Source organism: Periplaneta americana, chromosome 6 (genome assembly GCF_040183065.1).
Source record: "Periplaneta americana isolate PAMFEO1 chromosome 6, P.americana_PAMFEO1_priV1, whole genome shotgun sequence".
NCBI classification, from domain to species: domain Eukaryota; kingdom Metazoa; phylum Arthropoda; class Insecta; order Blattodea; family Blattidae; genus Periplaneta; species Periplaneta americana.
Genome location: NC_091122.1, coordinates 40,666,285 through 40,689,673, shown reverse-complemented (window position 1 = coordinate 40,689,673; position 23,389 = coordinate 40,666,285). Strand labels below are relative to the sequence as shown.

General features: G+C 36.8%; 1 protein-coding gene and 1 non-coding gene across 5 annotated transcripts in view; both read right to left on the bottom strand.

The window, feature by feature from the left end:
* vib (phosphatidylinositol transfer protein vib) overlaps positions 1 to 23,389 on the bottom strand; it is a 117,831-nt gene that overhangs the window by 50,052 nt on the left and 44,390 nt on the right. The window lies entirely within an intron of this gene.
* On the bottom strand, positions 5,830 to 5,903 carry TRNAS-GCU (transfer RNA serine (anticodon GCU)). Its single transcript has one exon. It is a non-coding gene; the product is annotated as a tRNA-Ser (tRNA).

Genomic DNA, 23,389 nt, shown 5'->3' with positions numbered 1-23,389 from the left:
AGTATTGATTTTTTTCTGAAACACGAATGTCATTCACCTTGATATAATCTAGAGAATAGCATGAAGATTAGGCTTGATATAACCTGGAAATTGATTTAGAATTGAAAAACGAGATGACAAATTGAATTTATTTGAATATTATTTACAATTAACGCTAATTATTATAGTAACAGAACATAACCTTCTGCGACAGTATTGGATTTCCAGCCTCCGTGACTTTTCGCTAATTGTCTTTCGATTGCATATCCGAGAATAATCGATACTTGCTGTTTTATAATGGTACAATCAGTACAAAGGTGATTTTTCATTGGCTAAACAACTGAATTATAATGAATAGGTGTACTTTAATGAGGTGCATTAAAGGGCTACTACCAGGTGTATAATTACTACATTTCGGCATGGTCGAGCATAAAATGTATAATGCCTTTTTTTCAAAGATTACTGTGCCTTTTTTTTTTACGTTTTTATTGCCTTTTTTGCCTGTCTATTTTAAGTGTTATAAATGCCTAAACATCCGGGCTCCACTTGTAACATTTCACGTACTGTATTCTGAGATGAACTGACTCGTACGTAGGTACTGGAATATCAACAAAATCCGCGAAACGATTTAGCAAAATCGCTGTACATATATCCACGTTAATAGGAACGGCATACAATAAACTATTTTTCGATATGAAGAATACTAAGAACGTGTATTTTCGCGAAAATTTCGAAATCAAATATTTTACAACACAATAACTCATCTTAATATTTCATATGATGACAATATGGAAGGAGGAGGAAAAAATAAAGAGTAATTCAGGAATAGAGAACGGACGCAACGGCGCTGGAGAACAGTCCGCCAAATTCAACATCTTGCATTCTTCGTTAAGAATTCTAACGAATTTGAGTATTTACCACAATATGTCGAGGAAGTGAACGATAATTTACCGGCATTAAGTCACAAACTTAAACAGCATTCTGGATAGCCTAGATGCTGCCTTTTACTTATACAGGGACATCATTTTATTTTTACTTCAATTTTTATTGTACCTGAGTTTTTGAATGTACTTCACTCCCACCCCTTCTACTAAGGAAGTTCCAACTCCACACAGAACCAAGACCGCAGATAGTAAGCAGTACTGAGTTACTGGGTATAGTACGTTCCAGAAATATGTTCGCGTTTTCCAGTGACGAAAGAGCTTTCAATATTGAATCATATTTTCGCACAGGTACTGTCCGTTTGCCTACGTCGCATCCCGATTTCCTCCACCTGCTTCTGCTCGCTCCTCTGTAAAAGCTGGGCTGTCTTAGCTCTTTTCTGAAAACATTAATTTCTGTTAGGAATTGGACGTTTACGTAATATTATACAGCTATTTAATTTAACTTAAATAAAAGGGCCTCGTTAAGTAATTAACTGTCACGTGATTTCCTCCCTTTCTACAATCCTGCGGCATAACCACTTGGTCGGACAGTAGATAGCATGTCTGAGTAATTTTATATTTTCGGGTCGGGCAGAAGTGAAGATTGAATTTACAGTACGTAGAGTAGGTACAGAATTATTTCAACATGAGTTACTAGTACGAAGGACGAAACTGGCAATTGGAATTAGATGCAATAGTCTATAGTGCGATAATATGCACAAAAGAACTGAAGCCTGCATCGAAATGAACGGCCATCATTTTCAAAATTGTGTTTAAATATTCATATTATGATTATTTTTCAATTTAACTTCTTTCTCTATATTGTACGCTAATGTGCTGTAGACAGTATAATATACACTGCATAATGAATACGTTCGCATGGATAACTCACTTCGTGAGTAAAAACACTTATTCTTAATACAGTACTGTACTTTGATTAAAGAAAAACCTAATGAAAATTATCAAACTCAAAATCGCGATATTTCCTAGTTTACGTAAATGGATGAACTACTTTTCTTCCATCCTATACCTAGTAGAGTGATTTGTGTTTTACGCCAGTATCATCGAACTCCAGTCTTGGAGGGGGGAGCAAGCGGTGTTTCCGGTTCTCTAAAGGTATAGACAGGTTAATATTAAAAATGTTAGTAAAAATAAAATGATGTCCCTGTACAATGATATGTAGAAAACCTGTATATTTCTGAGAAATTCCTGCAAGGATTTTTCATACATTGTTTCCCAAAATCAAACTCAACGATATTGGGTTTCTTTTGCTCCACTTCACCCTATTCTATTACGTTAAAAGTCGTGTGATGAAGATACGTTATCACTCTTGGTGTTATCGCTGGAAATTTCACTTCGACATTAGAGATAAATCAATTATTGCAATCAGTACTGCCTTGTAAAAAATACTTGTAAACCATACTGTGTGCATTTTATCGCTTACTTTTCTGAACCTGCCACACGTGTAACTGTGAAGATAAAATTTTGACTTTCATTTTTCATTTCATTAGTTTACTAGAACTGCCGACAGTAATTATTATGTAATTTTAAGTTTTACACCAGTTTCATAGTTTAATGGAAACAATCTGTATAATTTAAATGTAAGTTGTGGAATGCTGGTTGCTCACGCTGTGTGTGAAAAATTGTAACATCCATACTGTAATTAGTACCTCTAATTGAGGTTCTGGCTGATATGTACATCTATATCAGGCAGTAAATCTCACTTGACGATGTGTCAGAAGAAGCACAATTGATTGTATACATCTAAAGTCTGATTATTGTTATTTGTAGCTGATCAGCGATGTATGGAATGGAGAGGGAAAGGAACTGGTCACCCTACCCCATTATCTCCTGGCCTATTGCCTCGTAGGTGGTGACATCGGTATCACTTGTGAAGTTCAGACCTGTCTTCGGACAGTTGACTGAACAACAACTGCAATTAGTCATTAGGTGGTGGTGGTAGTAGTAATAGTAGTAGTAGTAGTAGTAGTAGTAGTAGTAGTAGTTTTTATTTGGTTATTTAACGACGCTGTATCAACTACGAGTTATTTAGCGCCGATGGAATTGGTGATAGCGAGCTGATATTTGGCGAGATGAGGCAGAGGATGCACAATAAATTACCCGACATTCGCCTTACGGTTGAGAAAAACATCGCAAAAACCCAACCAGGTAATGAGCCCAAGCGGAAATCGAACCCCCGCTCGAGCGCAGTCCAGATCGGCAGGCAAGCGCCTTAGCCGACTGAGCTACGCCGGTGGCAGCAGCAGCTGAGTAGTGTTTCATTTAACGTTTTCAACTTCAGAGGTAATTGAGCCGTTGAGAGCAGAAGTGGTGTAAGTCAAAAATGGGAAATGAGGGTTAAAGTAAACATTCTGTAAAATACAACGCAAAGTAGCAATTAATATTCCATTTATTTAAACTATTAGTAGTCAGTGGATAGCACAAAGGACATATTAATTGCTACTTTGCGCTGTATTTTACAGAATTTTTACTTTAAACCTCATTACCCAATTTTGACTTACACCACTTCTGCTCTGAACGGCTCAATTCAGTGTCGAAATTCGACGTATGCGAGAAATGAACGACAGATTTTGCCTGGAATAGGTTCATATGATTGTGTTCGACAAGGGTGTGGATTATCTCCACTTCTATTCAATATATATCTTAACAGAATCGTTCAAGAATGGAAACAAAGAGTAAACAGTGGAATTCCGGTAACAAGGAATAAAATAGTCCAAACTATATTGTATGCCGATGATCAAGTGTTACTATCAGATTCTGAACACAACCTACAAATAGCAGCGTACAAACTATTTAAAATCGCTAGAAAATATATGAAAATATCTACATCAAAATCCAAAACAACGGCAATGTGTGGAAAAAATATACAACGGATGAAAATTGAAATTGATGGCAAAATTATAGAACAAATGTCTGACTTTTCATATTTAGGAAGCGTATTTGCAGAACATTAGAGTGATACTGATATTAAATTACAAAAATATAATAAATTGAATAGTACAATATAAAGAAATGTTAGTAAACAGATGATGACAGACACTAAATTAAGATTACATACCATTACATCAAAATCTGCTCTCAAATACGGAAGTGAAATTTGAATTTTAAATAATAGAAACTCTCATAAACTTTAAATAGCCCAAACGCGATCATTGTTAGGAGTCACTAGATTAGACCACCAAAGGAATACTGCCATCAGAGAAAAACTTGGAGTATCCAGTTTAACAGAGGAGATAACAAGATACCAACAAGAATGGAAACAGCAACTGCGGAGAATGGAAAGAACCAGACTCCCAAAATTAGCATTCCAGTACGCTCCAACAGGACATCGAGATCAAGGACGACTAAAACATCGGTGAAAAGACCAAGACCATCTTCGCTAGGTTCACCGTCACAGGCCATTTTGACCTAAAACGAACCTGTTCATGATGATGATGATGATGATGATGATGATGGTGGTGGTGGTGGTGGTGGTGATGATGATGATGATGAAATAAACCTTTAGAGATTACTAGTTTTGTCTCTAATATGCTACCAAATAAAATACAATAAATCTGCATTATTAAATAGTTCTTCAGTATCATCAAATCCTTACCTGAATGCAAGAATTAATAACTAATTTTTCTATACTGAAGAGAAAAAAAAAAAGTTTTACACTGAATGGACTCAATACTGGTTAGAAATAAAACACTTGTTTTGTACAATGAAAAACTCATGACGTTGCAAAAAGAGGAGGAATTAACTTGACAGCAATGGTTGAAATCCGTTTAAAACATTAATTTAAACATATAAGTAGACATGGCAACACTGAAAAGACTTATACTGGATTAGAAAGAATAAGAAATGGTGAAATAGGAACCACTTATTTTGAATAATTTCAAGGGAAAATTGTTCTAGGACCTGGTATCTAGGACGGTGTCGGGTGCACTTCCTGGGTAGCTCAGTCGGTAGAGCATTCGTGCGCTAAGCGAAGGGTCCCGGGATCGATACCGGGCCCCGGAACAATTTTTTCCTTGAAATTATTCAAGTCTGCTTCACAGGGAAGTTTGCCTGGAAGCCAGATTTGCACCACTTATTTTGTTTTGGCTTATCGAATCCATTGACGGTACGAGTTCAAGGACTCTAAAGGAAAATTTGTAGATCCCACTTGCCATTAAGAATCTCGGAATGTTGGTGGAATGGGTAGCTTGGATTTTTCCAGAATTATCTGGAAAACATCTGTAGTGTATTGGAAAGGCAGTTTAGTGGTAGTTACAGAATTATTATATTTTTAAAAAGTGTGGAAAAGTTTATGAAATAACTTTTTTTACCAATATTACCAAAACATTAAATATGAAGCATGATTTTTTGCGTTAATTACATTCTACAGATGGTGAAAATCCTTGCTTCCATAATGCTAGTAGGAATAGTTTAGAACATAATATTATTCCCTATCTTGCCTGTCACTAATGATGACCATTAGACTACCGAGGACGCCAAGTCTCGGTAATGACTCTTCGAAATTGCAAATCATGGTTTACTCGCTGACACACGATGTAGTACAGAATTTTACTACTTGCCTTACGAAATCGCAGATACATACCATTGCACGAGTTGCCAAAAAATTGAAATGGTAAGAGTTGTGCAGCTTACTGTGTGCTTAACGCAAATACAAATGCAACAGCCGAAAGAGATCACTATAATTATGTGTCATGCAAGTGGACGAAACTACACTCTGGTAACAGAAGACAAAACATGCAAATAACTGCTACCCAAAAAAACGTTAATATGAGTACAAAATGAACAAGGTCGTCACAGAAGACCTTGGTAAGTTACATCAAATTTCGTTACACTTGAAGCTCAGATATCACGATACAAGATGATGTATTTTCAGTGATCCAGTTTTAATAATTTCAAGGAAAAATTGTTCCGGGGCCGGGTATCGATCCCGGGACCCTTCGCTTAGCGCGCGAACGCTCTACCGACTGAGCTACCCCAGGAACTATACACGACACCGTCACAATTTTTCCTTTATATCCACACAACTCACATGAGCTGACAAGACGCCAGAACTCAGCTATGAGTTACTGGGGTAGCTCAGTCGTAGAGCGTTCGCGCGCTAAGCGAAGGGTCCCGGGATCGATACCTGGCCCCGGAACAATTTTTCCTTGAAATTATTCAAACCTGCTTTACAGGGCGCTACTACCTGAAAGCCAGATTTGCATAATACATTCGTTACTGGAGGTACGTTAACAGAAAGCCACAAATTAAGTCACACAGCATTTGTGTGCACTCATAGCTGAGTTCTAGCGTCTTGGCTTTACAGGGCGCTACTACCTGAAAGCCAGATTTGCATGATCCAGTTTTAATTTGGCACTACAAAGCAAATGTTGAGAGAATGAGGAATGTGACACTATGTGGACACCATTGTTATGTAGACTTTTTTTTTATTAATGGCGGGTCATTCACCCACATGAAGTCAGTTATGTAGACTAATCTACCGACACAGTCGTTGCCGAGAGTGCGCCATAGAAGACTGGTCTACGCTACACCCATGATGTGATGAGATGAGATGATGGTAATTTATTGGGAAGCCACAGGGTAACCGGAGCTTGGGCTTGCCCAACACAAATTATAAACTGGGGGTACACCGGGTATCGAACCCGAGCCCACAGGATTATAAGTCCAGCGCTCTAGTCACTAAACCACCGTGACGGCCTGTTATGTAGACATTGATGCTGGAATTTTGTAGCAATGGATAGCTGGCCGGTGCAGAAGCGTATATTTTGCATTGAGTGTTTAATAAGAACCAACAGTGATATGGTATGGAAAAAAAAAATGACGAAATAGATTTCCAAGAAATTATAGATTTTTAGAAAGCATTTCATGATGTCCACTATGGATCCAAGTCTCTTTAGTTCCATACAACCATAGCTAAAGCCATAAAACGCGTCGGTGGTGTTGAAACTCTAGACAGACTAAGAAAAACTCGCAACGAAAGGAATAGAAACATTACAAGAATTTCTGAGAAACATGGAATTCGCGTGATATTTTAAGCATAGCCCCGTGGATATTAAATCAATCTTAATATACAGGATGGGCCAAATGCATTACTCACTGTTTTTCAAACTATTTTCCTTCCGTACTAATACATCGGTAAAGACTTGAACATACATTTCTGCGAAGTATCTGTCCTGAATCGATTTCTTCACAAGAATTCTCAATAGTTGCTTTCAAGTTCTCAACTGTTTTAGTCTCCTTTGTATAGGCTATTTGTGTTTTGTGATGGAGTTGCTTGTGATAGCAGTTTCTCAGTGGAAAATAAATACAGTACCTACTTCAGCTGTGCTATTTCATGAACTGTGTAAAGCAACTAACTTCAAACCGCAAAAAGGTGTTCCACATTAATTTAGCAGAGTGATTCAGAATAAGAGTGAAACAGTTTTATTAGAATATACGTATAAGTAGACACGGGATTTTACGGCACTAAAAGGTGTTTTTACATAGGCCTAAAAAAGGTTCTCAAAATAGAAAATAGGCTCGTAAAATAACAAACTATTACAGCAGACCGTCAAAACTACTGTATGTTTCTCTTTTACTGAGGAACATGGCACTCGAATTTAAATAATTGATCAAAACCATAAACCATTTGATTAAAACATTTATTCAGATGATACGGGCACAAATATTGCCAATTTATATATATTGCAATGTTTAAAGAAAAGCTAACGAACACGAGTTACGCAGTCAAAAAAAAAAGTGAAATAAAGCTTTCAATACATCCTTTTCAATACACAAGAATAATTTTCTACAAATTGTCTGCTTTCAAACTTCGCCCTTTGTCAGTATAATTGAGGACGTAGCTGCAATAAGGGCCCATAGCCCCATAGGCCCTTTTTCCGGAGAATGCATAAATCGATTCTCCGTAGTTTCTTTGTTACACCCACAAAGTTTCGTTGAGAAATGTTGAACAGTAAAGCTGATAAACCTGTTTACTTTAATATATTTTATATACCCTGCACTGTTTTTAAAAATTTCAACTCTATATATCTCAGAACAGCATTTTGGAGTATGGGCCCTTATTGCAGCCACGTCCTCAATTTTTAAGCTGAAAAAGAGCGCTCGCTATAAAATACTGTATACACAAACAGAGGTTAGGGGACGCAAGACTAAACACATTTTTCATTCCAATTTCATCAGAGATATGTTCACTTTCCCCATTTAGACTTGATTCCCAACTTCCGACACTGAAAAAACTTCGAGTTTTTCCATGTTGAATCTTTCGTACACTACTTTTAACACTTGAATATAAATAATTGATTAAATGGCGATCTTACTCGTGTTAATCATGTAAGCGTGTGTGGCTTACATCTGTTTCGGTGCTACTTGACACCATCCTCAGAGCCTTCTGTGTCTCGGCGCCATCTCAACTTCGCCGCTTCAATTTCAGAACACACACACTATTTGACACAACTCCTTATCACATGAACGCACCCACACAACAGGTAGCGAAGTTGAAATGGCGCCGAGACAAAGAAGGCTCTGAGGATGGTGTCAAGTAGCACCGAAACAGCTGTAAGCCGCACACGCTTACATAATTAACACGAGTAAGATCGCCATTTAATCAGTTATTGGAGTTTTTAACACACTAGCCCACTGAGTAGAGTAATAATAATAAATATAACCAATAGCATCGATATGGCACAATTTGAGAACTCGTGGAACAGCTGCTTACAACTGAAAATTGTAATTGTCAGTAACAATAGGTACGTAGATAGCACAGACGTCATAGAATGTGTACTGTAGATTTTTAAGGGTCGTCTTATTGCTGTTACATTAAACAATATAAAAGTTGACAATTTTTAAAATATAAGAAATGGGCATTTTAGGCACTAAAATTGTGAAACTGGCGCTGATAAATAGGCATATCAGGGTACCATGAAACTCTACCAAATTTCATGATTTTTTCATGACACATGACATACTTTAAAATGCTCATATTAATGCTTAAATAATAATAGAAAAGGCTTTCCCTTAAAATCCCATGTCTAAAGAAAAGACACCGGTCAGATAGCTCCTGGAAAATATTATGCAACACCTTCCTCCTGTACTTAGATCTTCATTTATCAGCTGATAAATAGCCTTTCTGCTCTTACGTAGTGCTGTGTACTGATAACATTTCATCATGATTTAATGTAACAATTATATGCCATTGCAACATCAAGAGCAACGAAACAGCAGATTACCTTGCAAAAAAATTACAAGAAACAACATGCCCTATCCATCAGTTATATCAAGAATCAAGGCCATAAAATACATTAGGTTCAAAGTGCAACATACAACTAGAAGTGAAAGATACGAGTTGTTAGGCTTTCACAGTGACTTCGATCAGAATTAGTTTTTTGGGTATTCCAGGACACGGTGGAAGAAGACTTTATGAAGAAGTGGAAGACTTCATATGAAACCCCACAATTAACAACCCAATGCCCAGAAGATCAGCGATAGCCACATTCCAAATGGCTACTGGCCAGAACTGCAAGCTTCACCTCAACAGACTAAACATCTTGTATTCAGTGTTGCCAACAAAAATCCGTTTGTGAAGCCGTACAAAAACTGCTAAATTGCTATATTGTCAATGTAAATTTATTTTATTTTGCCGCTGTGAGTGCTAAAATACCCGCTAAATCCCTATATCAGCAATACAAATTTCATAAATTTTACCCGCTAAACTAACCCCGAAAAACGCTAGATCTAGCGGGAAAACCGCTGAATTGGCAACACTGCTTGTATTCTCCAACCCGCTTTTTATACAATAATGAAGAAAATTTTATGAATTAAAACATCTGTCGTCTTGCCCTGCCGTCTCTAATGAAAGCTGCATTGTTTCTAAATAGTGGAAGGATCGACTGCTAATGGCTTGATCGCTAAATGCAGTGCACTGACATGCAAGAGCAAGAGAAGGACCGGTTGAAATATTTAAATGTTCTACGTAATGATGTTATACCATATCTAAAATGTCTGATGCTGTATCTTAAATTCAAGATGTTGTAGTTAAGTTCTTGTTCCAGAGCACGCCTCAATTTATCCTAATACTTACTTAGCTTAATGAGAAAGAAAAAGAACACAAAAAACTTTAGGGTAAAATATTGCGACGGATTAAAAAAAACCTTTCTAACAGTAGCACATATCTACAACGAACTAACCACCTAACAAAATAGCAGCTGACTTCGTTTTCGGGAAGTTCGACGTTTAAATCTGCAACACTGGTCATTCTAGTCTATTTTTTCGACTACTTTAGACTCCTGAGCATTAGAATATGACGGAATTTATCGGTAAACATTCAACCTGTTATATACATTATTCTTGACAAGCGTCAGACGAGTTCGATATTGTAGTCTGTAGTTGCGTAGCAAGGAAAGGGGACTGACACCCGCTCATGGTTATAGTTAGGCAACCTGCAACGCACCAGCATGAACTTTACAGACAGTACGGGTCTTTTTTATCTATTATGAAAGAGTTTATTAAATGAACTGTACAAAGAAAAAACTGTTACGGTGGTAATGATTTAACGTTTACAGCTAAAAGAAGGATGTTTGTACATTTTGTATATTCAAATCGTGAATGGAATCATATGCCATTATAAAATCGTAGGACTGGACAAACTGACAGAAAATTTAGGAGCCAGGCACAAACTACGTCATTTTAAATTTCAATCGCTTCTCTCTGTAGGCCAACAGTGACGAAAATGTGATCGTGCGCCGAGCCCCTGTGTAACCTACAACGTGCATAGCACCTTTGGAGGGAGGCGGACACTCGAAGGGGAAGTGAAGCAACTGTCTAACTAATTAACGGATTTTCATTTTCCTTACGTCAAGTACTTAAATATAATTTTACACAGTACAAAGTTATAAACTAATGTGTAGTACGTGTAACGAAGAAAGGAATGAATAAGAAAACATAGGACACTTTGTCACAATCTAAAATTAATTGTCTTCAGAATGTCTCTGCGACAGAGTTTCAAAATCAGGAATTATGTCACTTACTGCCAGTCGTAGTTGATCACGAAGGTATTTGTCTATCAGTCGTGATCTAAATTTGATTTTTACAATATTCATTGTTGAAAATAATTTTTCACAAAGGTAAGTACATCTGCTGAAAAAGGATCGACGTACAGAGATAATAATAATAATAATAATAATAATAATAATAATAATAATAATAATAATAATAATAATAATAACACTTAACCCTTTAATATTTCATGACTGACATGTAGCATAATGCCGTTTTAAGTTATACAACCGTTTTCCTCGTAATACTTGTGAACAAATCATACATTTAATATTCTCATCATATTGTCAGCAAAAAAATGCATCCTCCCATCCTACTTGAAACTTTCGTTTTTGTAGAGGTTCATGCTTTCGAGAGAGACATTGTGACGATACGCCACTCGCAGGTCAGAGACAAATACAAATGGAAAGGAGTTTGACTCCAGTGAGTGAGAGGATTGGGACTGGGGCAGGTAGGAAGCAAGAGAAATGCATAGATATCATTGCGAGCCACAATGTGCTCGCGAGTCACATTTCCGTCACGGCTGCTGTAGGCTAATGCAATCCGGTTGAAAATCGCCTTATTCAGCAGATTACGAAACTCACAGCTTCACTTCCCTCCCGAAGAAAGCCATGCTAAGGATTTTATCGCCCTTTAAAATCCACCGTCCTGGCAGGATTTTAACTTTGAACCCGTGAACCTCGAATTCAGTGGTCAGCACGGTAAGCAGTAGATCGCTAAAGACAAGATAAGGAAAGTTGCTTATCTCTCAGGAAAAATTAAATTTTAATATTTTCTGCGAGAAACTGGGACTTCGGCGATCAATCATCCTTATTTCAAAATAGTTATACACTAGGTGCAATCTATTATGTTAATAAAATATTTAACTGTTATTCTGAATCACCCTGTATTCGTCGAGTTGGCACCTAGCAACACAAAGAGACGTTTTTCGCAAATATAAGTGAAAGACCTTAACTAATACTGATATCAAAGATAAATTTCCGCAGAAAGCTAAATACAGTTTTATCAACAACAGCACAGTAAAAGCAGAGGACAGATTCGTAGGCAGGCAGGCAGAGAACACAATAGAGGCTTTCACCACATTGAGGCCTCACCTCAAAATGAAGACTAGGCTACATGAGGAGTGTAGTCTCCGATAGGAGTGGCAATATGAACAATGTTTTGTTGAGCTGGAACTGCATGCAGCCAGGTGAACACGTGTAGCGATGACGTCGGCGATATTACTTAAATATGAACGTATTCATTGGCACTTAAGAGCTGACTCACTGAAATATTACTGACTCAATTTCTTGTTTTGCTCTATGTGCACAGTTCAGCGGAAAGCACCTACTTCGTTCAGCGTAACTATCTGTCTTATTAACTCTGCAATAATAATAAAACCCTCACTCCCTATCGACTACTTTATGGTAATCTACATGATGATCTATAGCCTATTCCGAAAAATATTTGGTCAAGTTGGGTTAAAACCAGCCTATTTTTTAAACTTGCGCTTTTTACTTTATTGTTACAGAAACATAAAAGCGATAAGAGTATGAAGGTATCCCCTTTAGACGCCATGAAAACCCATAGGAGGCATGGAGAATAGCCTATATGTTCAAAAAGTTCACAGAGAAACTACTCACATAAAGCTCCAATAAAAAACTTCAAAATAGCATTATAGCTGCTCAAAAGATATATAGGGTAAAGGTTGGTAAATTGTGATACGAGTAATATTATGATAGTTCTTTTTGAGAACTTATTACAATTTTACTGAGCGACAGAAGGACCAGTTTTGTGCACTAACTAGTCCACGAACATTCCCTTAAGGGGTTGGGTACAGCTTACAGCAGTAAAATTTTTGGAAATATTCAACATTTTTTTTCCTCCATTACTGTATCTTGTACTATAATGAAAATTGGTATGTGTAAAACACTGTCCTGCTGCTATATAAAAAAATATTTTTACAATTTAATATATATATATATTTTTTTTTTTTTCTTCAAAATGCATAATGGAGGTAGTACACTGTGCAGTGATGAAACGTTTCCCGTCATAACTCACAAACTTATTAACTTCTTCATGTTCTCTCTCATTTATTTTATTTGCTGAAACACATGTTTACAATATCATGCTCTTACAACTACATTCCTTAATAAACAATATATTTCTTTTATTTTGTGTTAGAAGAAATACTGATATTTGACCATTTTTTATGGATTTATTTTTTACCAGACAATCTGACAAAGACAGAGAAGTGATCTTGCATCATATGGTAGATATGACATGCATAAATACACACAAAAAATTTCATCACAGAATGTTGGATAGTTTTTTGAGTTATGTGGGAAACGCTTCATCACTGCACAGTGAACTGAATTTTGAAAAAAAAAAAAAAAAAAAAAAAAAAAAAAAAAAAAAAAAAAAAGTAAATATTTTTTTTTATATTAAAAATACGTCGTATACATATTTTTTTTTCATATAGCAGAAGGCCAGTGTTTTACACATACCAATTTTCATTATTGCACAAGATACAGTAATGGAGGAAAAAAATGTTGAATATTTCCAAAATTTTACTGCTGTAAGCTGTACCTAACCCCGTACGTAAAATAAAATTATATTAGAAACGGTAACATTACACGAGTAACTATTACTCGTTATTATTTACATTGAATATAATTTATAAAGTAGGTCAGATTTCTTCTTTCCTAGAAAAAATGTCTGTATGTGCACTGAAGAAAAATAAAGAGCTTATCTTCATACTTTGGAACACAGTAAATGATTTCACTTATGTAAGTCTCATACGTTGTAATTAAACAGATAAAATATAGGAATGTAATTGATTACATGATAAAGAACTAACGCGTTACCAAACCTTAAAAACGATTAATCAGAAAGAATGCGTCATCTTCAAGATATAATTTATTTACTTACGACCGTTTCATCAACATCAGTAATTTCATTATCTCTCATGCTACCCTTACAAGAGATTGAAGATGTCACAGTGTAAGTTGTTTGAAGTTACGTAATTTTACGAGTAGCCTAGAGCACTGGCTTCCGAACTTTCTGAGGGCGCGACCCACTTTAGGGCGAGACTTCCCCACTTCCGTACATGTTCTTGACCCCATTCGAAAAATACAAATCCCTGTAAAATTCCAAGCAACTATAGTTTTACTGAAAACCAATGAATACCATTCAAAGTAAAACAACAGCTTTTTGAGTATATTGCGGAAGAAAATCAAAACAATTACGACAGTAACGGATACTGAAACCGTTTTTATACACTTGCGTTCAACTGTCCGTCCAAGTGATTATGTCGCAGGCTCGTAAAAAGAGGGGAAATCTCGTGAAAGTTACCTACTTACTTAACGAGGACATTTTATTTAAATTCTTTTAAACAGTTGTATAATATTAGGTACTCGTCCAATTCCTAACAGCAAATGTTTTCAGAAAAGAGCTGAGACAGACCAGCCACTAGCCACTAGCCAGCAGAAACGGGTGGGGAAAACCATAAATCGACGTAATCAAACGGACACAGTACCCGTGAAAAAATGTAATTCAATAATGAATGCACTTTATTCAGTGGAAAATAGGACCATATTTCAGGAACGTACTATACTCACTCACTCAGTACTGTATACTGTGACCGTAAGGCAGTGATGTCAATTGATGCCCATAGGAGCAAGCGCGCGCTTTAGAGCTCAGGAGAGCCTGAGCGCTTTACAGCGGAAAGGAAAGAGACAGAGGAAAGAGGTGGTATATGCCGCTTGGTCGAGCTATGTTCAGGGATGGCCAGCACTGATTCAATAGATAAAGGGAAGAGAACTTATTAAAACTGTATCCATGTTATTTTTTAGATTTGTCTGGAAGTATAAGTGCATTATAAGAATGTAAGTTTTAATTTTAATGTTCATTTTTCACAAGTTTGATTTTTTTGTTCAAAAGAAATATTTTCTCAACTTTCTTTATATAAAAATGAAATTTTCAGATATAGGCCTATTTATTTAGTAGCCTTACAGAAAGTTTTCGTAAATTTAGTATACCGTAAATACGTATTACTGAAGATAGTGTATTAAAATTTTGAAAATATTCGCATGGAAATTGTTTGTAAGGAAATTAATTAACAAAGCTACTACTGTTACATCATAAGCAAAAGATACGTGCCCATGTGTTGTAAAAATGTGAGCTCTATAGCTTCAGCACATTTCGAGAAAATAATTTAATATTCTGATGATAGGAAGTTTCTCACCAATATCACCTAAAAGCATAATGCGATAAGAGTTTTGTTATGGAATATTAGTAACACTTAAAACACATACAGCACCTAGGTAACTTTGCCTTGTACTGTAATATTGTTTTGATTGGTTTATTGATTATTTTATAGGGCTAAAGGTATCATCAATATCAATTCCCACTTGTCATGTCATACTCAATTTTTTTTTTTTTTTTTTGGATATCACTTTCTTTATGAATGTGTTTCATCCATTTAGTACAGTATAGTTGTACTACTATGGAATTTATGTGAATATTCCTTCTTATCTCTTTATTATGTTATTAACATTTAAAAAAACAACAGCAATATTAAGAAATTGGTATTAGTACTTTTGTTTTACAGACAATATAGATAAATTCAAACAGAAAGAAGCCATATAAAAATAACGACATAAAATTTCACGTTCCGTTTGAAGTTTGTGCACCACTGTTTTTCTTAATCCAACAGGCTGCTTATTCATTTACACAACCTTTCCTCTTTCCATACTTAGCGCTTGATGCCCGCGCACGACGTCAAGGTCAGAAAAATGCGGTTGCTTTGACATCACTGCCGTAAGGCGACTTCGACTAGATATGCGTGCGCTCTTGGTTGCCTGTGGCGGACGGGTGGAAGTTTACTAGTAGAAGGGGTGGAAATGAAGTACATTCAAAAACTCAGGTACAATAAAAATTGAAGTAAAAATAAAATGATGTCCCTGTACAAATCCAGTAGATCCATGTTGATTTCCAGCAGATAAGAGGAAATGTCTCTCCTCTATAGGCTAATAACAAACGCATTTATTCCGTACTGTATCAAGCAATTACATTGCGCCATGTTATCACTTGAACAGGCAGTCTCGTTACTTGCGAATGTGAAAACGGAACGGACGAAATGCTGGGAGGTAGTTAACGCGATGATGCAAGAAATCGCTAATAAAATCTTATTTTCAAAAAAATCAGACAAAAAGTATATTTATGTCCCCATCTATCATTTCAGATGTCACATTAAATATATTTCACCTACAGCTTAAATGAAAAACTTCAAGTTGCATTGCTTTCAATGTACTGATATTACATACAATTAGATTGCATTATTTACCGACAGGCGTCTACGAAGGAAAACAGCAATGCAGAATGACCTTCAAGTGACAAGACCTCCATATTGAGTTTATAAAAACAAACTAAATTATTCCGAAGTTAATAAGTAAATGGAATATTAAAAGATCGCATACAAAAGACAAAAGTCTATTTTCCTAGACATGGTAAGGAAAGCAAGCACTCAAGCTACTTGGTTAAGAATGTGCAATAAGTTTTCAGCTTATGCACGAATTTAATATTCACCAATAATTGTAATTTTGTACCTGTTAAACTACTCTATTCTCCGGTACGTCATCAGACGAAAGACTGCCGCTCCACCTGGCACGGCACAGTGTGTAATTTAGAGAGTTTAGCCGGGCAAAATTATTTCTCGAAAACTAATTGCTCAATTTTCATCAAATTTGGTACGTAGCTTCAATTATTGACAATGGGAAAGTTTTCAATTATGTAAATGAAAACAGCAATTAATAATAATAATAATAATAATAATAATAATAATAATAATAATAATAATAATAACAATAACTGTAACACTATTTTTTCGATTTGAGTGAAAAAATAAATTAAAATTCATAATATGATCGTTGTCCAAAGATAGGTCCAACCTCAGGGTTGGACGAAATGGTGAACACTAAGGTCACAGGACACGAAAAATGTCAATTTTTCCGAACTAAATAGAAAATAATTGACTAGAGTCTATATTTTGACATTTCAAGTGGCAACATTGCGTTTGTGCTTTACATACGTCAGAAATAATATAATCTGTAAACTAGTGACGTCATCCGTTCCTTTTCAGAGAAGAAAGTTCGCCGCGTGGCAATGTAATCTTATAATCATAAATGTAAAAATTAAAATGTGCAGAAAAGTATAGTTGGTACTTGTCTATTTCAATTCCAAGTTTTCTATCTATTTTCTGAAGTCAAAATACGTTAAACAAATAAAAAATAGCCTAAAAGTAAATTTTGCTAAATTACTAAGAAGGGGACCCGACTCTGTTAACTGACTAGGGGCCCTGGGTCACTATGTCTGGGTCTGCATATAACTGTAATATGAATTGCTATTTTTTTAATACATCTTAAAACAGAGATAAATTTTCCTAAAAGTTTATCGCTACGAAGTTAATCTCTCTCCAACTACTACATCTTTACCGGCTGACTTATTGGAGTTTTGATAACGGTCAAAAGAAACCGCAAGAAATCTCTTGAAGTACTCTGTTATCAGTTGCAGAAGGTTCATTATGCAATATATTAACTCACTAGGGAACTTTAATTTGCAATATTACTTCCAAATTTGTTTAAAATTACGAAATGTGTTATGTATGTAACTGAATGATAACTCTTTACTTTGAGGCTCTCTCAACTGTAAAGCAAATGCCAGGTAATCTTGTCTAGCCAAAACTCTATCTTCCTGTCACAATTCCATCAACTACAAGCAAACTATAGTGAGGATCACGTAACAGAAGTTCCTAAAAGGCTAATTTCGCCGTCTCTTCAGTGCTGCCAACTAATACCAGATATCACCAAAAAGGGTAAAATCGCAATGCGTACTCAAATAATAAAAAAGGTAAAAGGTAAAGGTATCCCCGTAACATGCCATGAAGGCACTTGGGGGGCATGGGGGTAGATAATAATAATAATAATAATAATAATAATAATAATAATAATATAGTGTTAACAATAACAATGTATTACTTATTTACCACATCTCATCTTTATGTTGCGAGCTGTTTCCTAAATGGTTCAATAATATTATTTATTTGTTTATTTTTTGGACTTCTCGCATATTATGTTGGTAATTACTCGTAGGATTATTATGATGTAATATTACAATTTATTTTGTCAGGAAACATGAAATTTATTGCTTTGACTAAAGAGTTTACGATTCATGAGACATAACCTAAAAATGTATTTACTTACTTGCATTTTCATCAGTTTGGTTTACTGTAAACCGAAATCATTGCTGCCAACGTAACAGTTAGAAAATAACTGACAGTTCTAGTATTTGTCAGTACCCGAAATTCGAAACGAAGTTGGTAAAAGAAAATTCAACCTGATAGCTAGAAAATCACTATAATCCACTAGCATATGTAGTAACAGTGGAAAAATGGTTAGGTTTCACCCTTAAGCTATTAAATAAGCTGATCCGGACTACACAACGCAGCAAACCAAGTATCACTAAATAACCGAATTTTTAAACATTACACACGGTAAAAAGGTAAAGGTATCCCCGTAACATGCCATGAAGGCACTTGGGGGGCATGGAGGTAGAGCCCCATGCTTTCCCCTCGGCACTAGAATGAGGTGGTGTGGTCGGCACCACGCTCTGACCGCCTTTTACCCCCCGGGAAAGACCCGGTACTCAATTTTATAGGAGGCTGAATGAACCTCGGGGCCGTTCTGAAAGTTTGGCAACGAGAAAAAATCCTGTCACCACCTGGGATCGAACCCCGGACCTTCCAGTCCGTAGCCAGCTGCTCTACCAACTGAGCTACCCGGCCGCCCACATTACACACGGTATTTCTCGGAAATCGTGGCCGACTGGATGGAATTAATAATTAAGCGATAGATATTTCACACGCTATGCTTGCGAGAATAGGCATGGAGAAGGGATACTCAGCTTTCCTGTCAGCTCAGACGGCAGCCATTATTTCGATAGTTGACAGCGCGCTATTTAAACCTACCTACAGCACTTGGGGAGCTACGATAGGTAGCGAAATCCGGTTACGAAACCCAGCTATAACAGCTGAGGGGAACATCGTGCTAGCCACACGACACCTCTATTCTGACTGGATGATCGTTCACCTCTGCTTCGGCATGTGGACGTGAGGCCAGCAGCCGGCTGGTCGGTCGTGGTCCTTCATGGGCTGTCGTGCCTCGGATTATTATTATTTTACAGCACACGTTATCACCGACGGTTGGGGCGAGAGGCATTAACTAAGAATTTCCTACAATATGAATGAAACAGGGACACCGGTATTTGACATAGTTTCGTCACTAGTCTCTTTTGTTTTCCTTTAACGGGGATTGGCGTACACACGTCGCCAAGTTCGTAGTTCAAGACTAAGGAAATCTAGGTCAAAAAGATCAAAACTCCTTGGTGTGAAGCCGCTCCAAATCCTTGTTCTCCCACAGTGGATTGCACTTACACAGTGCCATCATTATCATCATATGCATATACATATACATAGCTAAACCGTGCTTTTCAGAGTGTTGTTATTGCAAACTTAAAGCAGCTAAATAAGATAATATTTAACATGTATAATTTATGTTAATACACTTTTGTGCGAGATCGTGCGTATTTGCTTGGTTTCCGCACAAAACCAATCCGCGGAAAGTCTAAAATTCCACATTCAGTATTCCCAACCTAACACACATAACAATTTCCCTCTTCTTACCGCTTAAGTGACATATTGATTTTACTGCTTTAGGCTTTTAACATATTATTTTTAGAGACGTTCAATATAGTAATAATTATAAATTGGAAACTTACCACTGCAATTTCACCTAAATTGCACTGTTAATTGAGGGGCTTAGAACAAAAAGCAGGTGACATAAACCTAGTTTTGAGGAAATTATAGTTAAAGTTCTACATGCAATGAAATATTATACACTAGTCTGGTGAAATGATGCCCATATAGCAGCACTGCACAGTGTGATCACTTACCTGATTTTATCCCAAAGAAACATCCTTTTGGGCTATCACAACATGCACTTACCTCATTTTTTTTTAATAATGTCACTTACCTGCTTTTTGTTCTAAGCCCCTCAATTATTGTTTTTAAATATTTGCAAAAATTAAGTAAACTCTACAACTCCACTAAAGTTACTGCATTCGTGATGCAAGTAACGTTAAGGAAGCCGTGAAAAAATCAACGAGATTCCAGACTCATCATAGTCTGGGGGAAAAAAAAAGACAGACGTATATCACGGCCTGCTGGAGTACAGTAAACACAGAAAACATTTTAAAGCAACAATGTTGAAGATAGATATTTTTGTTTTGCAAATTTGCCGTCATTGAACAAAAACCAAGATGGAGATTTCATTGCAACTAATTAGAAATTCCTCTTTCAGGTATGTAATAAACGATCTTCGCACAAAATAACGTACGATGCACGAGCGGTATGTTTTCTTTCAATTCTTGGAAATTAAAAAAGCTCAACTACGTTTCGCTTTTTGAAACTTTTCCTCGAACATGAAAACTTCAACATACCGCTCTTGTAACGCATATTACTATTTTTAAGCTGAAGAATTTTTACCTGTTCTATGTTTCTCGCAATGCGATGTAAGGACCACACATAACATTTCTGAAGACGGAACAGACCGAAGAGCATGACCCGTATAGTATGCCCTGATCTTTATCTGTGATAAAGAACCACTATTGTTTAGGCTGATCTATATAGGGTGAGTCAGGAGGAAAGGTGCAGCATTGTTTGCGGGGTGATAATGTTGGTGATTATGAACAAAAAGTTTATACCAACATATGTCCTGTTCTTAACAGTTTCGGAGAAAACTAATGGTAACAATGAGGAACGGGAAAAGTACAGGTGATGCTAAATTAAAACTTGTTACATTATGTTCTGTTTAATTGTGTACTTTTCATTACAGAACATGCTTCAAAAAGTCCACCGTCAACTTCAATGCACTTTGCAGCTCTTGTAGACAGCTGTCGTGTTGCTCATCTGAGCTGATTTAGACATTCCTTTACTTGAGCATAAGCATGTAAAATTGGAACGAGAAGTTTCTCCCTTGTTTCCACTTTGCGCTTGTAGACTTCGCTGTTAAGCCAACCCCACACACAGTAATCCAATGGAGTAAGGTCGGGTGATCTTGACGGCCAAGAAGTTACTCCACTGTGACCGATCCAACGCCCAGGATACGTTTCATTGATACAACCTAATGTCGTTTTGGTTGCGTCCGCACGTGAGTGCTGATGAAGGACATGAGAATGACGCCCGTGATTTTAAAACAGCTGTATGTCAGATAGATTGTTAAGAACAGGGTATATGTTCATATAAACTTTTTTGTTCAGAATCACAAATATTATCACCCCTCACCCATGTACCTGTCCTCCTGACTCACCCTGGATATACAGTGTAAATTATATAAGTGCACATATTTTGAAGGTGATAGCAAACGTCTAGAGCAATTTAATAAGGAAATTGTAATATAACACTACCCCATTATGTAATATGTAAAATATATTTAAAGTACTGATATGTACTTAATTCTTTGGTAAAGAAAAAGTTTTTTTATGGTTGTTTTCCTGGTATGTGAACGCTTACAATGAATAATCACATTTTCAAGACGATTTAGGCCTAAATATGAATTTACACTGAATGATATATCATGAAAACAAGAGCTTTCCTTTTAACACATATTGTAATCAGAATCACAGTCACGGAGACTTCAACGCAGCAAAGAAAATAAAATGACCAGCAAAAACTTTCAGAATTACGACCGACTGAGGAAAGTTGTCTGAGAAAGAGTGTGTAGAAAAAGGATAGGGTATTGTGTGGTGTAACTGTATGTAGGCTTAAACGCGCATATAAGCGGTCGAATAAGAGGGTGGGACATTGTATGTAGGCGTAAGTGCGCACGTAAATAATATGTTATTATTATTACTCTATTAATATTATTATTATTATTATTATTATTATTATTATTATTATTATTATTATTAGTAGTAGTAGTAGTAGTAGTAGTAATGCCATTGCTATTATACATAGGCTATAGGCTACTACTAAGCCATGCTTATAAAAGAAGCAGGTAAGAAAATTTCACTTAAAAAAGTAAAATAAAGAAGCAGGGCGCTCCCAAATTGCAGAAAAAGTACCAGGCCGGCGCCCTGGCACGACTACAGTCCTGCTTTTACCTAATCGTAATCGAAATACTGTAATTATTTGTCTGGTTGGCTCTAAACTCTAAAGTTTTCATGATGAGCGGTAGCTTACTATCCCCTTGCAAGGTAGTCCACAAGCAGAACAGGAGAACGATGTTCTGATTTTAAACACGGAAGTTCGCTCGTTAACAATGCTGTCCTAACCTTGCAGTCTCAGTGACGAGGGGTGTGGTAAAGCGACTCGACAAAAACAAATTAACTACTAATTGTTTCAAAACTTCTGAACGGAATGGAAAGATTGGAAGGCGGTCACAGTCAAGAAGAAGCGGTTCTGCTGGCTCATCTGTACCAGATACGCTTCGACTAGCGCAGCAAACAACCAAATACAATGTTTGTTACCACTGTTTAATATATCTGACACAGAGTTCCTTGACTCGTCGAATTTAGAGATGAGGACAACGTAGAACAGATAATGTGCTGAGGGTAAAAAAGAGATCTTAGATAGCATTTACGAAGAGTCAGGTTACACTGCATCAGAAAAATGTGCGTGAACACCTGCTGTACCCACGGCTCTATTAGAGCGTCTACTTACTTACTTACTGGCTTTTAAGGAACCTGGAGGTTCATTGCCGCCCTCACATAAGCCCGCCATTGGTCCCTATCCTGAGCAAGATTAATCCAGTCTCTACCATCATATCCCACCTCCCTCAAATCCATTTTAATATTATCCTCCCATCTACGTCTCGGTCTCCCCAAAGGTCTTTTCCCCTCTGGCCTCCCAACTAACACCTTTGCTGTGGTCGTGCCGGAGAATCAGTCCCATTCCGGGGCTTATTGTTAGGTTTCGTAACAAGCTGCTTTTTACGGTGATGGGTCGTTAGCCCTTCGCCCAACCCCCAAGCTGGAGGACCACCCCTTATCGGCTGTCCACGATTGCTTATTCAATATATTCGCAGCTACCCGCCATATCTGGAGGCCGTCTCCTCTATCCGCAACCTGAGGACTCGCCATGCCGTGGTGATAGGGACCCACAATATAATTAGAGCGTCTAGCATATTTTATAAGCAGATGACTTAAGGCCCATTCACAATGAAAATTAAACATAACCGTGACATAAACACAGAAGTTTGCGCCCAGGCTACCAAATGGGATCATTCACAATGATTCACGTAAGCATTGACATGAACATTACCGTAAGACGTTAACATGAAAGTTTACAAACTCCAAACTTTCATGCTTATGCTTACGTGATT